Source organism: Pristiophorus japonicus, chromosome 26 (assembly GCF_044704955.1).
Source record: "Pristiophorus japonicus isolate sPriJap1 chromosome 26, sPriJap1.hap1, whole genome shotgun sequence".
In the NCBI taxonomy this organism is placed as follows: domain Eukaryota; kingdom Metazoa; phylum Chordata; class Chondrichthyes; family Pristiophoridae; genus Pristiophorus; species Pristiophorus japonicus.
In genome coordinates, this window is record NC_092002.1 from 19,468,610 (window position 1) to 19,490,866 (window position 22,257).

Below are 22,257 nucleotides of genomic sequence, written 5' to 3' on the forward strand. Positions count from 1 at the left end.
CCCTCTCAGGCACTGCATTTCAGAACCCAACCACTAAAGGAAAAAACGCTATCAACAAGTCTGGTTCTTAAGTTCCCACCTATCCACTGGACAAATGTAATTACAGGGTCACTATGCAGTACTGCAAACTCAAAAAGGGTCTTGATTCCCCCTTCACCTAGTGAGTAACAGTCACTTTTAACCAAATTGGCACAAAATGGCTGATCTGTATCTTAACTCCATTTACCTGCCTTGGTTCCACATCCCTCAATAACTTCACCAAACAAAAATCAATCAATCGCAGTTTTGACATTTTCATAAGGACCCCCAACATCCACAGCTTTTTGGGGGAGAGAGTTCCAGATTTTCACTACCCTTTGTGTGAAGAAATGCCTCCTGACATCATAAGAACATAAGAAATAGGAGCAGGAGTCGGCCATTCGGCCCCTCGAGCCTGCTCCACCATTCAATAAGATCATGGCTGATCCGATCATGGACTCAGCTCCACTTCCCTGCCCGCTCCCCATAATCCTTTACTCCTTTATTGCTCAAAAATCTGTCTATCTCCGCCTTAAATATATTCAATGACCCAGCCTCCACAGCTCTCTGGGGCAGAGAATTCCAAAGATTTACAACCCTCTGAGAGAAGAAATCCCTCCTCATCTCAGTTTTAAATGGGCGGCCCCTTATTCTGAGACTATGTCCCCTAGGTTTAGTTTCCCCTGTGAATGGAAATATCCTCTCTGCATCCACCTTGTCGAGCCCCCTCATCATCTTATATGTTTCAATAAGATAATTTCTCATTCTTCTGAACTCCAATATAGGCCCAACCTACTCAACCTATCCTCATAAGTCAACTCCCTCATCTCTGGAATCAACCTAGTGAACCTTCTCTGAACTGCCTCCAATGCAAGTATATCCTTTCTTGAATACGGAGACCAAAACTGCACGCAGTACTCCAGGTGTGGCATCAGCAATACCCTGAACAGTTGTAACAAGACTTCTCTGGACGGCCTGGCTCTAATTTTAAGGTTATACCCCCTTTGTTCTAGATTCCCCCCACCCGAGGAAATAGTTTCTCTCCATCTACCTGATCAATTACTCTAAACATCTTGAACACCTCAATTAGATCACCCCTCAATTATCTATATTCAAGGGAATACAGATCTGGTCCATACAAACTGCACTCATATTTTAACCCCTTTAGACCTGGTCATCATCATCACAGGCGGTCCCTCAAAAGAGGATGACTTGCTTCCACGAGAGTTCACAGATGTTTCAATGAAGGACCCGATGTTCCAGTCCTGAACTCCAATTGAGGGGGTGGAAGATGCCTGTGTGTGGATTTTTTTAACGTGGGGTGACCGTTGCACACCAGCCACCACACGGGCTTGACAGATCTAGGTCTTGGTCCAGTGGCAAGGGTTAACCAGGACGACTGGAGACCTGCTCTACTGCACGGGCCTAGTGCGCACACATATCGCAGTGTGGGCTGGGCCCGTGCTGCCCCTGGGCCCTCGCCTCTTCTGGGCTCATACCCTCATTCACCGCACTTTCGCCCACCGTGTTAGCCCTGGTAACATTCTGCCGACTCTGCGTTGCACCCACACAAGGCCGATCCATCTTTCCCGAGGTGAGGTGCCCAGAACTGAATGCAGCGCTCCTGATGTGATCTAAGCAGAGCTTTATACAACATGCTAACCATCTCTGCATGTGTCTGCATTCCCTTTAAAGCCAAGCGCTTTAATTTCCTTCACGGGTCTCCATACATGTTGTCCAGGCCACACGAGTGTGGATAATGAGCCCGTCCCGGAGCAACAACTCACCCTGAAATGAATGTTTCCATTACAGAGCTGGACACTGCACTGGTGTCCGAGTTAATTGGGTTTATGGAAATCATCAGCAATAAAAAGAACATTTAATAAACTTTGTGAATATTTCTGTAAATCACTCAGCTTCCTTGTTCAAATCCAATAATCCTGTATCAATAAAAGTAAATCATTTCTCTTCAGCGGGACCCAGAACTGCGTGGATAATGAGAACTCCACTGATCAAAGTCTTCTTTCTTCGCCTCCTGAAGAGCATAAATATCTGTCGCTGCTTTGCAGCATAGAAACGGGCCATTCAGCCCATCTGGTCTATGCTGGTGATAGTGCGCCACACAAGCCTCCTTTCATCCATCTTCATCTAATCCTAAGAACATCAGAACATAAGAAATAGGAGCAGGAGTCGGCCATCCTGCCCCTCGACCCTGCTCCGCCATTCAATAAGATCATGGCTGATCTGATCATGGGCTCAGCTCCACTTCGCTGCCCGCTCCCCATAACCCTTGACTCCCTTATCGCTCAAAACTCTGTCTGTCTCCACCTTAAATATATTCAATGACTCAGCCTCCACAACTCTCTGGGGCAGAGAATTCCAAAGATTCACGACCCCCTGAGAATGTCCTCATTCGATTCCTTCAAATCATTCTATTCCTTGCTCCATCATCCCAGTTCTGATGAGAGCTTATGGCCCTGAAACATTAACTTTGTTTCTCTCTCCCCAAATGTTGAGTATTTCCAGCAGTTTCTGTTTTCATCCCTCAAGTGCTTGTCTACCTTCCCCTTGAATGTATCGATATTATTCGCCTCAACCACTCCCTGTGGTAGCGAGCTCCACGTTCTCACCATTCTCTGTGTAGAGAAGTTTTTTCTGAATTCCCTATTGGATTTATTGGTGACTATCTTCTCTTTATGACCACTAGTTTTAGACTCCCCACAAGTTGGAACATCTCCTTTGCGTCGACCCTATCGAACCCTTTCATAATTGGAGCAAACTTTATTCCATCACCCCTCAGTCTTCTCTTTTTGCAGAGAAATGAGCCCCAGCTTGTTCAATCTTTCCTGATATTATCTCTCAGTTCTGGTATCTTTATTTGCACCTTCTCCAGTGCCTCTATATCCTGCCTGTCATACGGAGACCAGAACTGTGCCCAAGAAGGGATGCCAGGCTGAACCCGGGGGCATAATTGTTGGCCCGGCCTGGTAGTCAGCCAATAGTAAAAAATAAAATGGAATCCCCTTTAAGGTCGGCCGAGCCACCCAGCCACAGAAATGGTACCGACAGCAAAAGCTTTACAGCCAATGAAGTACTTTTGGAATGTAGCCCAATTTGCGCACAAGTAAGCTCCCACAAACAGCAATGTGATATGTTGATTGAGGGATAAATATCGGCCAGGACACCGGGAATAACTCCCTTGCTCTTCTTCAAATTAATGCCATGGGATCTTTTACGTCCACCTGAGAGAACAGACAGGGCCTCGGTTTAACATCTCATCCGAAAGACGGCACCTCCGACAGTGCAGCGTTCCCTCAGCGCTGCACTGGGAATATCAGCCTAGATTTTTGTGCTCAAGTCCCTGGAGTGGACTTGAAACCACAACCTTCTGACATCGGAACGTCAGGAGAAGCCCAGTCAGCCCCACGGGCCTGCTCTGCCATCCAACCGCACATGCTTCAACTCCCTGTTCCTGCCTTCCCTCCATATCCCTTGATACCCTTACCCAGCAAAGATCTATTAAGCTCAAACAGCCCCTCAGCATTCCCTAGCCAAAATTATCAATGTGGAACGGCCAACGTGGGTCGGGCCGATGACATCACCGAACGGTTCAGCGGCATAAATCCAAGCTTCGGCGAGACCAGGGAGAGCAAATGTAATTCAAAAGGAGGCTGCTGCAAGCAGTTGACTTCATTTAGATGCAGGCCCAGGAGCTCACGGTGATTATTTACGCTGGTAACAATCCAGCAGCGATGATCCGGGGTCTGTCATGGTTACCACACAAGGAAGGAATCGGGCTCTATCGCCAGGACTGTTTTTGTCAGTCTGATTTGGCAAACTGCCTGAGCCAATCCCCAATCAGCAACTCCCAAACACCGCCGATCGCACCAGGCTGCCAAATCACAAACGACAGAAACGCAGCGATTCCACAACCGGCCTTGTTATGTAGGTAAACATAGAAACATAGAAAATAGGTGCAGGAGTAGGCCATTTGGCCCTTCGAGCCTGCACCACCATTCAATGAGTTCATGGCTGAACATGCAACTTCAGTACTCCCTTCCTGCTTTCTCGCCATACCCCTTGATCCCCCGAGTAGTAAGGACTACATCTAACTCCCTTTTGAATATATTTAGTGAATTGGCCTCAACAACTTTCTGTGGTAGAGAATTCCACAGGTTCACCACTCTCTGGGTGAAGAAGTTTCTCCTCATCTCGGTCCTAAATGGCTTACCCCTTATCCTTAGACTGTGACCCCTGGTTCTGGACTTCCCCAACATTGGGAACATTCTTCCTGCATCTAACCTGTCTAAACCCGTCAGAATTTTAAACGTTCTATGAGGTCCCCTCTCATTCTTCTGAACTCCAGTGAATACAAGCCCAGTTGATCCAGTCTTTCTTGATAGGTCAGTCCCACCATCCCGGGAATCAGTCTAGTGAACCTTCGCTGCACTCCCTCAATAGCAAGAATGTCCTTCCTCAAGTTAGGAGACCAAAACTGTACACAATACTCCAGGTGTGGCCTCACCAAGGCCCTATACAACTGTAGCAACACCTCCCTGCCCCTGTACTCAAATCCCCTCGCTATGAAGGCCAACATGCCATTTACTTTCACAACCGCTTGCTGTACCTGCATGCCAACCTTCAATGACTGATGTACCATGACACCCAGGTCTCGTTGCACCTCCCCTTTTCCTAATCTGTCACCATTCAGATAATAGTCTGTCTCTCTGTTTTTACCACCAAAGTGGATAACCTCTCATTGTAACTGTGTAAGACTTGCCACCAGAGGGCGCAACTGTTGGAGGCCCAAGGGTCACCTGCACACCTCATGGCCGATGCCAAGCACAAAAAAGTCCCGCAATATTTCCCCCAAAAATCCAGCAAATTTGCAAGTTCCCGCAAGGCCTCTCAGGTCGGTGACATAACTCTCCACGTCCTGGCCCTCGGAGTGGTGGTGCGTGTAGAAGCGATACCTGGCCATTAAGATGCTCTCCTTCGGCTTGAGGTGGTTCCAAACCAGTGTACACAACTCTGTATATGTCTTCTCGCTGGTTTCTCCGGTGCTAGCAGATTCTGGATGAGGCCGTATATTGTGAACCCACACACGGTGAGGAGAATCGCCCTGCACTTGATCGCTGTATTGTCCCCATCCAGCTCGTTGGCCACGAAGTACTGGTCGAGATGCTCAACAAAGGTTTCCAAATCATCACTCTCTACAAATCTCTCTAAAATACCAACGGCCATGACCACGTGAAAGTTCGTTATCAGTTACTCGTCGCCAATTGTTAAGTATGGAAGGACTCCACAAGACTGAGTACTGTGAGCTAAAACTGAAGTGACCCTCGTCTCTTTAATACAACTCCAGCGTGCCTAAGCAGCTTGACAGACAACCTTTTATACTCCCTTGCACGAGGTGTGCTGGTGACACTTGGGCCTCCAACAGTTGTGCCCTCTGGTGGCAAGTCTTACACAGTTACAATGTTTACATACATAACAGGCCTCAGTGCCGAAATCGCAGCTGTCGCGGCCCCTTCACCTCCATCCCCGCCTCGCTTTCCTCTCGGTCGGGGACTTTGATCGCTCAGCAACTCTGGCTCTAGGGCGTGAGGTTGGGGCAGGCAGGCAGAGTTTATTGTGAGCGCTGCCAGTGACTGGGAACTGCGTTAGAAACTGGCTGTCTTTTATGAGAAGAAGGAAGAAAGAACCTGTATTTATATAGCACTTTCACCACATCCCAAAGCACTTTACAGCCAATTAATGTCCCTTGTAAATGTCGGAAATTGTGCACAGCAAGGTCCCACAAACAGCAGGGACCTAAAATAGATTATCTATTTTAGTGATGTTGATACATTTTGGACAAAACACCGGGGAGAACTCCCCTGCTCGTCCTCAAAATCATATGTATGCTTGGGAGGAGAAAATGATTTAAAGTTGGTTGAGCCCCACTTCTCCATATAGGCATAGCCTCCGCTGTAGTATCTGCAAAATAGCATCTTAGAACAGTCTTTGGGCCTCGGTCCAGCCATTTGATAAATATGAAGCACATTTCCCTTTAAGGATGGTCAGTGGCCCCTTTAAGAGCAACTGGTCCCGGATCGTTTGCTTCCTGGCATCTGTGAGCTCCCAGCATGCTGCATTGTGCACCAATAATGTATTTCAATGAAATGACCTCACATTATAGTTCAAGGTCAATTCAATAAGCTGGAGACATACCCTAGGAGCAGTGGTTCTGCTGCCTCTGATGTCACCATTGTATTGGCCCATAGTTTTTCCATGAATCTCTCAAGTACGTACACGCACGCGCACACACATGCGCGCGCACACACACACACATACACACACACACACACACAAAGAATCCATTTCAAGAAAGCAGCTATCAGAAACCAATTTGAATTTGACACTATTGCCACTATTTGGGGCTGTTCTCCTTGGAGCAGAGAAGGTTGAGAGAAGACCTGATCGAGGTGTTCAAAATCATGAGGGGTCTAGATAGAGTAGATAGAGAGAAACTGTTCCCATTGGTGGAAGAGTCGAGAACCAGAGGACACAGATTTAAGGTGATCGGCTAAAGAACCAAAGGCGACATGAGGAAAAACTTTTTTCTGCAGCAAGTGGTTAGGATCTGGAATGCACTGCCTGAGAGGGTTTACATAGGATCACACAGGATCTACGGCACAGAAACAAGCCATTCGGCTCAACCAGTCCATGCTGGCGTTTATGCTTCACTCGAGTCTCCTCCCATCTTTCCTCATCTAAATCTGTTAGCATAACCCTCTATTCCCTTCTCCCTCATATGCTCATGGGCTAACCAAACTGGTAGCAATACGGTGGAGGAGGATTTCCTGGAGTGTATAAGGGATGGTTTTCTGGACCAATATGTTGAGGAACCAACTAGAGAGCTGGCCATTCTAGACTGGGTGTTGTGTAATGAGAGAGGATTAATTAGCAATCTTGTTGTGCGAGGCCCCTTGGGGAAGAGTGACCATAATATGGTAGAATTCTTCATTAAGATGGAGAGTGACACAGTTAACTCAGAGACTAGGATCCTGAACTTAAAGAAAGTTAACTTTGATGGTATGAGACGTGAATTGGCTAGAATAGACTGGAAAATGATACTTAAAGGGTTGACGGCAATGGCAGACATTTAAAGATCACATGGATGAAAGTCAACAATTGTACATCCCTGTCTGGCGTAAAAATAAAACGGGGAAGGTGGCTCAACCGTGGCTAACAAAGGAAATTAGGGTTAGTGTTAAAACCAAGGAAGAGGCATATAAATTGGCCAGAAATAGCCGCAAACCTGAGGACTGGAAGAAATTTAGAATTCAGCAGAGGAGACAAAGGATTTAATTAAGAGGGGGAAATTAGAATATGAGAGGAAGCTTGCAGGGAACATAAAAACTGACTGCAAAAGCTTCTATAGATATGCGAAGAGAAAAAGATTAGTGAAGACAAATGTAGATCCCTTGCAGTCACAATCAGGTGAATTTATAATGGGAACAAAGAAATGGCAGACCAATTGAATAAATACTTTAGTTCTGTCTTCACTAAGGAAGACACAAATAACCTTCCGGAAATACTAGGGGACCGAGGGTCTAGCGAGAAGGAGAAACTGAAGGAAATCCTTATTAATCAGGAAACTGTGTTAGGGAAATTGATGGGATTAAAGGCCGATAAATCCCCGGGGCCTGATAGTCTGCATCCCAGAGTACTTAAGGAAGTGGCCCTAGAAATTGGATGCATTGGTGATCATTTTCCAACAGTCTATCGACTCTAGATCAGTTCCTATGCATTGGAGGGTAGCTAATGTAACCCCCCTTTTTAAAAAAGGAGGAAGAGAGAAAACAAGGAATTATAGATCGATTAGCCTGACATCAGTAGTGGGGAAAATGTTGGAATCAATTATTAAAGATGAAATAGCAGCGCATTTGGAAAGCAGTGACAGGATCGGTCCAAGTCAGCATGGATTTATGAAGGGGAAATCATCCTTGACAAATCTTGTAGAATTTTTTGAGGATATAACTAGTAAAGTGGACAAGGGAGAACCAGTAGATGTGGTGTATTTGGACTTTCAAAAGGCTTTTCACAAGGTCCTACAAAAGAGATTAGTGCGCAAAATCAAAGCACATGGTATTAGGGGTAATGTACTGACATGGATAGAGAACTGGTTGGCAGACAGGAAGCAGAGAGTCGGGATAAACGAGTCCTTTTCAGAATGGCAGGCAGTGACTAGTGGGGTACCGCAAGGTTCAGTGCCGGGACCCCAGCTATTTACAATTTACATTAATGATTTGGACAAAGGAATTGAATATAATATCTCCAAGTTTGCAGATGACACTAAGCTGGGTGGCAGTGTGAGCTGTGAGGAGGATGCTAAGAGGCTGCAGGGTGACTTGGACAGGTTAGGTGAGCGGGCAAATGCATGGCAGATGCAGTATAATGTAGATAAATGTGAGGTTATCCACTTTGGTGGCAAAAACAGGAAGGCAGAATATTATCTGAATGGTAACAGATTAGGAAAAGGGGAGGTGCATCGAGACCTGGGTGTCATGGTACATCAGTCATTGAAAGTTGGCATGCAGGTACAGCAAACGGTGAAGAAGGCAAATGGCATGTTGGCCTTCATAGCTAGGGGATTTGGGTATAGGAGCAGGGAGGTCTTACTGCAGTTGTACAGGACCTTGGTGAGGCCACACCTTGAATATTGTGTACAGTTTTGGTCTCATAATCTGAGGAAGGACATTCTTGCTATTGAGGGAGTGCAGCGAAGGCTCACCAGACTGATTCCCGGGATGGCAGGACTGACATATGAAGAAAGACTGGATCGACTAGGCGTATATTCACTGGAATTTAGAAGAATGGGAGGGGATCTCATAGAAACATATAAAATTTTGACGGGATTGGACAGGTTAGATGCAGGAAGAATGTTCCCGATGTTGGGGAAGTCCAGAACCAGGGGTCACAGTCTAAGAATAAGGGGTAAGCCATTTAGGACCGAGATGAGGAGAAACTTCTTCACTCAGAGAATTGTGAACCTGTGGAATTCTCTACCACAGAAAGTTGTTGAGACCAGTTAGTTAGATATATTCAAAAGAGAGTTAGATGTGGCCTTTACAGCTAAAGGGATCAAAGGGTATGGAGAGAAAGCAGGAAGGGGGTACTAAAGTTGCATGATCAGCCATGATCATATTGAATGGTGGTGCAGGCTTGAAGGGCCGAATGGCGTACTCCTGCACCTATTTTCTATGTTTCTATGTTTGTCTAGCCCCCCCCCCCTTAAATGCTTCAATACTATTCGCTTCAACCATTCCATTTGGTATCAAGTTCTATATTCTCACCAATCTCTGGGTAAAGAAGGCTGATCTGAATTCCCGATTGGATTTCTTGGTGACTATCTTATATTGATGGCCTCTAGTTTTGCTCTTCCCCACAAGTGGAAACACTCTCTCTGTGTCCACTCTATCAAAATCTTTCTTAATTTTAAAGTCCTCTATTAGCCTTCTATTATCAAGAGAAAAGAGACCAGCCTGTTCATCCTTTCCTGATATGTATACTCTTGCATTTTTGCTATCATCCTTGTAAATCTTCTCTGCACCCTCTCCAGTGCCTCTGTATCCTTTCTATAATATGCCAACCAGAACTGTATGCAGTACTCCAAATATGATCTAACCAAGTTTCGATACAGGTTTAGCATAACTTCACTACTTTTCAAGTCTATACCTCTAGAAACAACCCTAGTGCTTGGTTTGTTTTGATATGGCCTTGTTAACCTGTGTCACAACTTTTAGTGATTGATGGATTTGTACTCCGAGATCCCTTTGTTCCTCTACCCTACCTAGACTCACACCCTCCAAATAATAAGTGACCTCCCTATTCTTCCTATCAAAATGTAATACCTCACATTTATCTGTGTTGAACATCATTTGCCAATTATATGCCCATTCTGCAAGTTTATTAATGTCCTCCTGCAATCTGTTGTAGTCCTCAGTATTGCCTATTCCCGTTGTGTTTTTGATTCGAAAGTCTAAATCTTTAATATAAATTGTGAACAGTGGTCCCAGCACTGATCTTGTGGAACACCACTGCCCACCTTCTGCCACTGTGAATAGCTACCCTTTACCCCTATTCTCTGCTTTCTGTCTTGAAGCCAGCCAACGATCCATTCTGCTACTTGTCCCCTGACTCTGCATTCTCTGACCTTGTTCATTACTCTATTACGTGGTACCTTATCAAAGCCCTTTTGAACATCTAAATAAATTACATCTACTGCATTACCCTTGTCTACTCTGTTACCTCTTCAAAAAGTTCAGTGAGGTCGGTCAAGCAAGACTTTCCCTTTTGTAATCCACGCTGACTATTATTATTATATTTTTGGTTTCTGGATGTTCTTCTATTTTCTCCTTTAGTAGGGATTCCATTATTTTTCCTACCACCGATGTTAAGCTGACTGGTCTATAATTCCATGGATGTGTACGATCTCCCTTCTTAAATATAGGTATTACGTTAGCTATCCACCAGCCCTCTGGCGCTACACCTTTTTAACAAATTATTAAATATGTGCAATAATGCCTCTGCTATCTCTTCCCTAGATTCTTTTAAAATGCACGGATGTAATCTGTCTGGACCAGGGGTTTTATCCTCTGAGTTTGATTACGTTATTTAATATATCTCTTCTTTTTATTTTAAATGCATTTATTTCATTACTAATATCATGATCCAATGTCATATCCATCTGTTCTATCTCCCTGGTAAATACCGAAGCAAGATAATTATTTAATATTTCTGCCACCTCTCTATCATTGCCTGAGTTATTCCCCTGTCCATCCATTAGTGGCCCTATTCCTTCCTTTTTTTTAATTGAAGTGCCTGTAAAATATTTTACTATTTTGTTTTATGTTCCTTAATAATTTAATTTCTTCTTTTCCTCACTAATTGTTTTTTTGACTTCTCTCCTAATCTCTTCATAGTCTCCCTTATCATGCTCTCCACTGCTGTCCATGTACTTAATGTTGCCTCTTTCCTTGCCCTCAATTTTCCCTTATAGTTTTATTCATCCATGGTGTCCCATTAGTGCTTGTTTGTTCTTTTTTTCCCAAGAGAAATATACTTTTTCTGGACTCTGTTGAACACCATCTTAAATGTTTCCCATTGCTGTCCTATGTCATTATTTGCCAGTATTGCTATCCATTTTATTTCCCCAAGTTCTATTCTCAACCCCTTAAAATCAGATTTTCTCCAATCTATTACCCTGGTCTTCATCATACTTATGTCCTTATTATCTTAAACCACAGTATATTATGATCACTATTGCCTAGATGTTCCTCTACTTTTACTTCTCTATCAGCTCTGGTTCATTCCCCATTACTAGATCCACGAGGGTGGCAGAGGCAGATTCAATTGTGGCTTTCAAAAGGGAATTGGATAAGTACCTACAGGAAAAGAATTTGCAGAACTACCAGGAAAGGGCGAGGGACTGGCTGAGGTGTTCTTGCAAAGAGCCAGCAAGGGCTCGACAGGCCGAATGGCCTCCTTCTGTGCTGTAACCATTCTATGATCCGAGTTAAACCTTCAAATAAAGAGATAATGTGGGAATGCTATAGGTTGTAACGGGATAGGCCTTAGCTCCCATTACACGCAGCACAAGATGTTCAAGGCCCAAGGTGCCACATCGCTTCACTGTGGTGCTGCCCAGATTTTACTTCTGAAAAGAAAAATAATTGGATGAAGTCCCAGCAGAATCCAGAGTAATTACCGCAGCAGGTCACTGTCCCCCCCAAACAATTCTTGCAGAGTTTCTGCCTCGAAGAACATTTCACGAGGTGTGAGACCTTTACCATCTGCTGTTTAATTTGGGTCATTTATATTTCTCACTCTAAGAAGCAATAAAAGACTTTATGGGTTGTGTGTGCATTGTGCTGTGGAATGGAGGGCAAGTTGTTGTACTGCAAGACTTAACCTATTGATCACCTCCTTCAGCTTTTCAATGCATGTTCAATTCCACGGTGCACTGCACGCATCCATTATTGCTTCACTCTGAGCAGGGCAGACTGATCAGACAAGTGTTGGTTCAAGAATTCATTTTGCAAGCAGAAGTACTATTTGTTGGCTGGCTGACAGCCGCAAAGATTGGAATGCCATTTCCCCGCCCCCTCTCCAATGTTGCAGCACACCCTGGCTGAGAATCTCCTCCGCGATTCAGACTGTGGTGAAACCAGACAGACATTACCGGGCGGTGAAAGCTCACTCCCCGACCAGGAGTTCCCTGCCCCACAACCCCAGCACACACCGGTGCCCAATCCTGCCGATGATGATGAGGGGGCACAGCCCAGGTCTCCTCCCAGAAGATGGCACCAGGCCCAGGAAGTGGTGGTGACAACCTTGTGTTGTCCCAATGGATGGAAGTTGCCTTATTGCCTTTTTGGGATATTAAAGGAATCAAGGGATATGGGGACAGTGCAGGAAAGTGGAGCTGAGGTCGAAGATCAGCCGTGATCTCATTGAATGGGGGAGGGGCCAAATGGCCTACTCCTGCTCCTAATTCTTATGTTAGAGCAGCCATCACTCTCTCTATTCTGGCGCTTTAATGGGGTTGGGGTTCAGTCTTCCCATGTTCAGGGTGCTTCTGCCCCTTTAAGTGACTGCCCTCCCCCCCCACCCACCCACTCCCCGCCGCTTTGGGTGGCACTGCTGTGATTTTGCGGGCGCCCTCTGGGTGACGGCAATCCCGCCATGTTTACGGGACGGCCGCTGGCCCAGGAAACTGAGTTGGGGTGTGATGGAGTCGGAGGCGTGAGCCGAATCCCCACCCCGTGAGAACCCTACCTCAGAGAGGGCAATGCCAGCGCATGTGTCACTGAACAAGCCAGATCGCTGCCAAATCTGACCTTTGACCTGTGCTGAGTTGGGTCATATGTATGGATACAGAATTGAAAACATTCCATACCCGTCGTACTGAATTGTCTTGTGAGCAAGGTTGTATCAAGTGGGGAAACAAAGTGATGATACCTACTTCTTTGAGAGATGGAATTCTGGCCAAACTTCATACTGAATATGCAGGGCTGGTCAGCATGAGATCAATTGCAAGAAGCTTTGTTTACTGGACTGGATTGGACAGTGATCTTGGACCACTTTGTAATGTGTAGATAATGTATAGCGCCCTCTAGCTAGGAGGTATCGATATAATGTGTAGCGCCCTCTAGCTAGGAGGTATAGGGAGCTGTATTGAGAGAGGGTCTGTGAAAGAACGCCATTTTAAAGCTCCACATGGCTGTCTGAGATCTCCCAAATAAATCGAGGTAAGTTGAACTAAGAGTGTTCAAGAGACTATAAAATACACACTTGATTGTGAACACATACAAGAGTTTGACTCAGTTCAGACTTCAGTAACTGAAATACCAGGTTCAACCACGTCTGACATAGAAACAAGATCATCTTTGAGTTCGGAACCAAAACAAAAAAGCCCGAAAATTGGTTCAACACCAGAACCTTCTGTCAGGAAATCCGGAAGGTTCCGCAAACCTGTTATTAAACTGGGTTTGTAGTTCATTTAAGAGAGTAAAAGTGAGGAGTTTTTGTTATGTGGTACATGTAATGCTGGGAAAGGTGAGACCACAGTTTTGTTATATTTGAGAAGGGAATACATTTTTCTTTTAAGGACGAAAGCAGTGTAATGTATTGTCACATGGTTTTGTGTGAGCATGCTCAGTTTGCTCTGGCCTAATAAAACAAGCACATGGACGAGCAACTCATCGGGCTGGATTTTTGGCTTATTTGCGCCTCAGTTAGCGGAGGGCATTAAATGCTGTTTTTGGGGCGTTATGCCAGGTGTCCAGGATTTACCGCCAAGGCAAATGATTCGGCTATAGGTTTGCGCCAGCGCAAAAAGTTACCGCCCCGTCCTCCATTTTTAGCGTGATGACGACGTCAATTGTCGTGCAACACTGCACTAGCACCCCGGATGGAACGTTTGGCCTGAACGCCTCATTTAATGCCCGCTCCAGGAAACGCCTGAAAAAACCAGGCAGTCCCAGGATGCAGCAGGTGGTATTGGCAGCATTGTTAAATGGAGGTCTGACGATCCTACATCGCAGGTCACATTGACTACATCATCATAGGCAGTCCCTCAGAATCGAGGAAGACGTGCTTCCACTCTTAAAATGAGTCCTTAGGTGGCTGAACAGAACCACAGTCCCTGTCACAGGTAGGACAGATAGTCGTTGAGAGAAAGGGAGGCTGGGACTGGTTTGCCGCACGCTCCTTCCGCTGCCTGCGTTTGATTTCTGCATGCTCTCGGCGACGAGACTCGAGGTGCTCAGCGTCCTCCCAGATGCATTTCCTCCACTTAGGGCGGTCTTTGGCCAGGGACTCCCAGGTGTCGGTGGGGATGTTGCACTTTTTCTGGGAGGCTGCACATAACGCTGTCTGAAGCTCCAACTTGCAAACTTCACTTTTATCTGCCATTACAAGGTCAGTGAGAAAATGTAATGGGAGTATTATTAGTTCGCCAGTGTGTCTTGCTCAATGCCATTGCCAGGCAGTGTCAAGCTAGAGGAAGGACTCTTGGCCATGTCGGCCCACGGATGATGAGAGGCTAAAGACATCCGGGGAGGGAGGGAGGGCTTACCCCCCCTCCCCCTCCCCCCATGGGTATACAGGCACCAATGCTCAGGCCTCCAGCTCTCTGAGGAGCAGTGTGTGAGAAGGCTGCACAGAAACACGCCCTCTCCTACAGGCAGACAGAAGCCTGCACCACTCTGGAGGCAGCCTTCAATACTCCCTTTCAACAGGTTTCCGAATTCATTGTGGTGTGCTGCATGCTGCACAGCTTGTATATTATGAGGGGCCAGGCATTGCCCGTGGGGATTACTGGCCCACCTCAGGAGGAGAAGGAGGACAAAGAGGAACCTGGCGAGACCCCCATTGGATAGCCCCCCCATCTACGGGGGAGGCAGCATAGAGATGTTGCCGGACCAAGACTCACTCGTCGCCAGCTCGTAATGGACCGGCTCCTAAATGGGGGAAACTGAGGGATGGAGCTAATACTGGACACGCTGTGTGCCCCCATAAAGGCACATCTCCGGTGAACCTTGGAATGATGCACAAGACACCAATGGCAAATGATGAGTCATAAATTTTACTTCAAGCAAGTTACAAAACCACCAAAATAAAACCACACAATATATAACGTTATGTTGCTGGGCACGAAGCAACAATGAAACTTCTTTACTGCCGCAAGTTTCGGCTCGGTGCACAAAGTCCATTGTGTATCGCCTGACCTAACCCCAACGCTCCTCCAACTCACATTTTTGCCGAAACTTGCAGACGGAGGCACAAACTATTTTCCGGCGCTAACTTTATCCCCCAGCTGCGATTAACGCCCTGAAATCCAAAAAGCCCCAAATCCAGCCCATCATGTCTCTGTCCTTCATTTGTTCCAGCCACAAATATCTCAGGGATGAACCCTATCCCGGGAAACTTTTCTTTCTTCACGGAATCACAGAAAATTATGACACAGAACGAGGCCATTCGGCCCATCGAGTCCGTGCCAGGTGTTAAACGGAGAGCAAATGCAGTTTCATAAGTATTACCGTCAATGTAATTGTACTTTACTTTTTGGCTTTTCAGTCCTTCAAATTCACATCTGATCAGCATCATAGATTGGTAACTCAAAGATGGCCGCTTACTCTCGTAGTGTAAGGAGAGAAGTCACCATTCACCCGTAAATGTTAAAGCACTCATTGCTTGTGCTATTACACAATTCCCACATTTTATTTAATTTTCTTTGCTTGAGAAATGTAAGGGGGGGGGGGGGGTTGTTGGCAGGGGGGGTTGTTGGCAGGGGGGGTCAGGCCGCTAGAGTTCTGGGGGTCGATCGGGCCGGGGTTTGGGGGGTCGGTTGGGCCGAAGTTGGGTGAGGTTGGTCTGGCTGCCGGAGGTCGGGGGTGTTGGTCAGGCTGAGGCCGGGGAAGGTCAGTCGGGGGAGGTCAGTTGGGCCGCTGGAGGTCGGGGGTGTTGGTCAGGCTGAGGCCGGGGAAGGTCAGTCGGGAGAGGTCAGTTGGGCTGCCGGAGGTCGGGGGTGTTGGTCAGGCTGAGGCCGGGGAAGGTCAGTCGGGGGAGGTCAGTTGGGCTGCCGGAGGTCGGGGGTGTTGGTCAGGCTGAGGCCGGGGAAGGTCAGTCGGGGGAGGTCAGTTGGGCTGCCGGAGGTCGGAGGTGTTGGTCAGGCTGAGGCCGGGGAAGGTCGGTCGGGGGAGGTCAGTTGGGCCGCTGGAGGTCGGGGGTGTCGGTCAGGCTGACGCCGGGGAAGGTCAGTCGGGGGAGGTCAGTTGGGCTGCCGGAGGTCGGGGGTGTCGGTCAGGCTGAGGTCGGGCTGAGGCGGGAGAGTCTGGATTTCGGAAAATTTTCCAGTTTCCGATCGACCCCGCAACGGATCAGCCCAGTGTTCGGATTCCGGAACTCTGGATTTTGGACGTCACAACTGTACCACAAAAAGTAAGGGACCCAGTAGTGAGCCCTGTGGAACCCCACTGGAAACAGCCTTCCAGTCGCAAAAACTCTCCTCAACCATTACCCTTCACTTCCTGCCACTGAGCCAATTTTGGATCCAATTTACCACTCTCCCTTGGATCCCATGGGCTTTTACTTTTTTGATCAGCCTGCCATGTGGGACCTTGTCAAAAGCCTCGCTAAAATCCGTATAAACTACATCAAATGCACTGCCCTCTCGACCCTCCTTGTTACTTCCTCAAAGAACTCAATCAAGTTACTCGGACACAACCTTCCCTTAACAAATCCATGCTGAGTGTCCTTGATTAATCTGTCTCTTTCTAAATGAAGGTTTATACTGTCCCTCAGAATTGATTCCAGTAATTTGCCCACCACCGAGGTTAAACTAACTGGCCAGTAATTGCTTGCCTTATCCTTTCCTCCCTTTTTAAACAATGATACAATGTTAGCAGTTCTCCAATCCTCTGGCACAACTCCTGTGGCCAAGGAGGATTAGAAAATGATGGTCAGAGCCTCCGCCATTTCCACCCTTGCTTCTTTTAGTATCCTCGGATATATTTCATCCGATCCTGGCAATTTATCTACTTTCAAAGGTGCTAAACCCTTTAATACTTCCTCTCTTACTATGTTTATTCCATCTAATATTTCACTCTCTTCCTCCTGAACTTCAAAGGGTGGCATCGTCCCTCTCTTTTGTGAAGACAGCCGCAAAGTATTCATTTTAAACTTACCCACATCCTCCGCCTCTAAGGGTATTCAATATTCAGGAAAGATAGACTGAAAGGAAAAGGAGGTGGGGTAGCGTTGCTGGTTAAAGAGGAGATTAAAGCAATATTAAGGAAGGACATTAGCGTGGATGAGGTGGAATCTGTATGGGTAGAGCTGCGGAACACCAAAGGGCAGAAAACATTAGTGGGAGTTGTGTACAGACCACCAAACAGTCATAATGAGGTTGGGGATGGCATCAAACAGGAAATTAGGGATGTGTGCAATAAAGGTACAGCAGTTATCATGGGTGACTTTAATCTATATTGTCTGGGCTAACCAAACTGGTAGCAATACGGTGGAGGAGGATTTCCTGGAGTGGATTAGGGATGGTTTTCTAGATCAATATGTCGAGGAACCAACTAGAGAGCTGACCATCCTAAACCGGGTGATGTGTAATGAGAGAGGATTAATTAGCAATCTTGTTGTGCGAGGCCCCTTGGGGAATGAGTGACCATAATATGGTAGAATTCTCCATTAAGATAGAGAGTGACACAGTTAATTCAGAGACTAGAGTCCTTAACTTAAAGAAAGGTAAATTTGACGGTATGAGACGTGAATTGGCTAGAATAGACTGGCGAATGATACTTAAAGGGTTGACAGTGGATAGGCAATGGCAGACATTTAAAGATCACATGGATGAACTTCAACAATTGTACATCCCTGGCTGGCGTAAAAATAAAACGGGGAAGGTGGCTCAACCGTGGCTAACAAGGGAAATTAGGGAGAGTGTTAAATCCAAGGAAGTGGCATATAAATTGGCCAGAAAAAGCAGAAAACCTGAGGACTTGGAGAAATTCAGAATTCAGCAGAGGAGAACAAAGGGTTTAATTAGACGGGGGAAAATAGAGTATGAGAGGAAGCTAGCTGGGAACATAAAAACTGACTGCAAAAGCTTCTATAGATATGTGAAGAGAAAAAGATTAGTGAAGACAAATGTAGGTCCCTTGCAGTCAGAATCAGGTGAATTCATAATGGGGAACAAAGAAATGGCAGACCAATTGAACAAATACTTTGGTTCTGTCTTCACTAAGGAAGACACAAATAACCTTCCGGAAATACTAGGGGACCGAGGGTCTAACGAGAAGGAGGAACTGAAGGAAATCCTTATAAGTCAGGAAATTGTGTTAGCGAAATTGATGGGATTGAAAGCCAATAAATCCCCAGGGCCTGATAGTCTGCATCCCAGAGTACTTAAGGAAATGGCCCTAGAAATAATGGATGCATTGGTGGTCATTTTCCAACATTCTATAGACTCTGGATCAGTTCCTTTGGACTGGAGGGTAGCTAATGTAACCCCACTTTTTAAAAAAGGAGGGAGAAACAGGGAATTATAGACCGGTCAGCCTGACATCGGTGGTGGGGACAATGTTGGAATCAATTATTAAAGATTTAATAACAGCGCATTTGGAAAGCAGTGACAGGATCGGTCCAAGTCAGCATGGATTTATGAAAGGGAAATCATGCTTGACAAATCTTCTGGAATTTTTTGAGGATGTAACTAGTAGAGCGGACAAGGGGGAGCCAGTGGATATTGTGTATTTAGACTTTCAAAAGGCTTTTGACAAGGTCCCACACAAGACATTAGTGTACAAAATTAAAGCACATAGTATTGGGGGGTAATGTACTGACGTGGATAGAGAACTGGTTGGCAGACAGGAAGCAAAGAGTAGGAAGAAATGGGTCCTTTTCAGAATGGCAGGGAGTGACTAGTGGGGTATCGTAAGGTTCAGTGCTGGGACCCCAGCTATTTACAATATTCATTAATGATTTAGATAAAGGAATTGAATGTAATATCTCCAAGTTTGCAGATGTCACTAAGCTGGGTGGCAGTGCGAGCTGTGAGGAGAATGCTGCAGGGTGACTTGGACAGGTTAGGTGAGTGGGCAAATATATGGTAGATGCAGTATAATGTTGATAAATGTGAGGTTATCCACTTTAGTGGTAAAAATAGAAAGGCAGATTATTATCTGAATGGCAACAGATTAGGAAAAGGGAAGGTGCAACGAGACCTGGGTATCATGGTACATTAGTCATTGAAAGTTGGCAGCAGGTGGTGAAGAAGGCAAATGGCATGTTGGCCTTCATAGCGAGAGGATTTGAGTATAGGAGCAGGGAGTTGTACTGCAGTTGTACAGGGCCTTGGTGCGGCTACACCTTGAATATTGTGTTCAGTTTTGGTCTCCTAATCTGAGGAAGGACATTCTTGTTATTGAGGTAGTGCAGCGAAGGTTCACCAGACTGATGCCCGGGATGACAGGACTGACATATGAAGAAAGACTGGATTGACTAGGCTTATATTTGATGGAATTTAGAAGAGTGAGAGGGGATCTCATAGAAACATATAAAATTCTGACGGGAGTGGACAGCTTAGATGCAGGAAGAATGTTCCCGATGTTGGGAAAGTCCAGAACCAGGGGTCACAGTCTAAGAATAAGGGGTAAGCCATTTAGGACCGAGATGAGGAGAAACTTCTTCACTCAGAGAATTGTGAACCTGTGGAATTCTCTACCACAGCAAGTTGTTGAGTCCAGTTCGTTAGATATATTCAAAAGGGAGTTAGATGTGGCCCTTACAGCTAAAGGGATCAAGGGGTATGGAGAGAAAGCAGGAATGGGGTACTGAAGTTGCATGATCAGCCATGATCATATTGAATGGTGGTGCAGGCTCGAAGGGCCGAATGGCCTACTCCTGCACCTATTTTCTATGTTTCACACATAGATCACCATTTTGGTCCCTAAGAGGCCCTACTCTTTCCATAGTTATCCTCTTGCTCTTTATGTAACTGTAAGACATCTTTGGGTTTTCTTTGATTCTACTTGCCAGTATTTTTTCATGCCCTCTCTGTTTCCTAATTTCGCACCTGCACTTTCTGTACACTTCTCGGCTTTCTGTAGTATTGAGCTCACGATATCTGATATAGGCTTCCCTTTTTTGCCTTATCTTACCCTGTATGCACCTTGTCACCCTAAATTTGGCAGTTCTACCCTTTGTTTTTGTGGGAACATGTTTACCTTGACCTCCATGTATCTCCCTCTTGAATGCCTCCCACCGCTCTGGCACTGATTTACCTTCAAGTAACTGTTTCCAGTCCACTTTGGCTAAATCACTTCTCAGCCGAGTAAAATTGGCCTTCCCCCAATTTAGAACCCTTCCTGCGGTTTTTTCTTTGTCCTTATCCATAATTTATGCTAAAACTAACTGAATTATGATCACTAGCACCAAAATGCTCTCACACTGCTGCTCCTTCCACCTGCCCAGCTTCATTCCCTAACACTAAATCCTCTTGTTGGGCTTGCTACATATTGGCTAAAACAAGTTCTCTAGAATGCAATTTCGGAATTCTGTGCCTTCTGCGCCTTTTACACTGATAGTACCCCAGTTAATATTAGGGTCATTGAAACCCCCCACTATTACTGCCCTACTGTTTTTGCACTTGTCAGAAATTTGCCTACATATTTACTCTTCTATCTTCCTTGGACTGTTTGGGGATGTATAGTACACTCCCAGCTGTGTAATCGCCTCTTTTTTGTTCTTTAGTTCAACCCATATGGCCTCACTTGATGGTCCTTCTAACACATCATCCTTCCTCACAGCTGTAATTGCTTCTTTAATCAATACTGTGACACCCCTCTCCTTTTATACATCCCTCTCTATCTCGCCTGAAAACCCTGTAACCAGGAATATTGAGCTGCCAAACCTGCCCTTCTTTCAGCCATGTCTAAGTAATAGCTATAATATCATACTCCCGCGTGTCTATCTGTGCCCTCAGCTCATCTGCCTTGTTCCCTATACTCCTTGCATTTAAGTATATACCATTTAGCATTGTCAAACTGCCTTGTTGTCCATTTTCTAGCCTTTGTTTCCTCTGTTTTCCAAACTCACTTACTAATTTTCTGCCTTCCATTTCCAGCTTGGCTTCTCTCCCTCCTGACAATGCTCTCAGGTTCCCATCCCCCTGCCAAGCTAGTTTAAACCCTCCACAACAGCACAAACAAACCGCCCACCCCCCCCTCCCCCGCGAGGATATTGGTCCTGGCTCTGTTGAGGTGTAACACATCCAGCTTGTACAGGTCCCACCTCCCCCAGAAACAGTCCCAATGTCTCAGAAATTTAAAGCCCTCCCTCCTGCACCATCTCTCCAGCCATGCATTTATCTCTTCTTTGCTCCCATTTCTCTACTCACATGTGACACTGAGCGGAATCCGGAGATTACTACCTTTGAGGTCCTGTTTTTTAATCTCTCTCCTAGCTCCCTAAACTCTGCCTGCAGGACCTCATCTCTCTTCCTACCTATGTCATTGGTCCCGACATGAACCACGACCTCTGGCTGTTCTCTCTCTTCCCCAGAATGCCCTGCAGCTGCTCGGTAACATCCTTGACCCTGGCACCAGAGAGGCCTCATACCATCCTGGAGTCACGTCTGCGGCTGCAGAAATGCCTGTTTGCTCCCCTGACTGTCGAATCCCCTGCCAATATTGCCCTTCCATTCTTCCTCCCACCCCAGAGCCCTGTGCAGCTGAGATACCCGTGGTGCCTCGGTCTTGGCTCTGGCTGCACTCCCCATCGCCCCCCCACCGGTACTCAGAACAGAATGCTGGTTGGAGAGTGAGATGCACTCAGAGGACTCCTGCCCAACCTGTCTGTTTGTCCCCTTCTGTCTGGCAGTCTCCCACTCCCTCTCTGCTTCCACACTCTTAAGCTGCAGGGTGACCACCTCTAGAAACGTGCTATCCACGTTGCTCTCAGCCTCGCGGATGCACCGCAGTGACTCCAGCCGCCGCTCAAGGTCCGAAACCCGGAGCTCGAGCTGCCCTAACTGGCGACACTTCCTGCACACGTGGTTGTCCAGGCCACGAGAAGCGTCCAGGACTTCCCACACGGCTCAGGATGTGCATTCCGCGGGACTGAGCTACCTTGCCATGCCTCGATTTAACATACTATGAAGTAACTTGGCCGAAATAAACT

The 22,257-nt window shown here is 46.2% G+C and overlaps 1 protein-coding gene across 6 annotated transcripts in view; it reads right to left on the reverse strand.

Moving 5' to 3' along the window:
* The window catches only part of LOC139239229 (sodium/calcium exchanger 3-like), a 519,976-nt gene that overhangs the window by 483,472 nt on the left and 14,247 nt on the right, over positions 1-22,257 (reverse strand). The gene's annotated exons all lie outside the window — the stretch shown is intronic.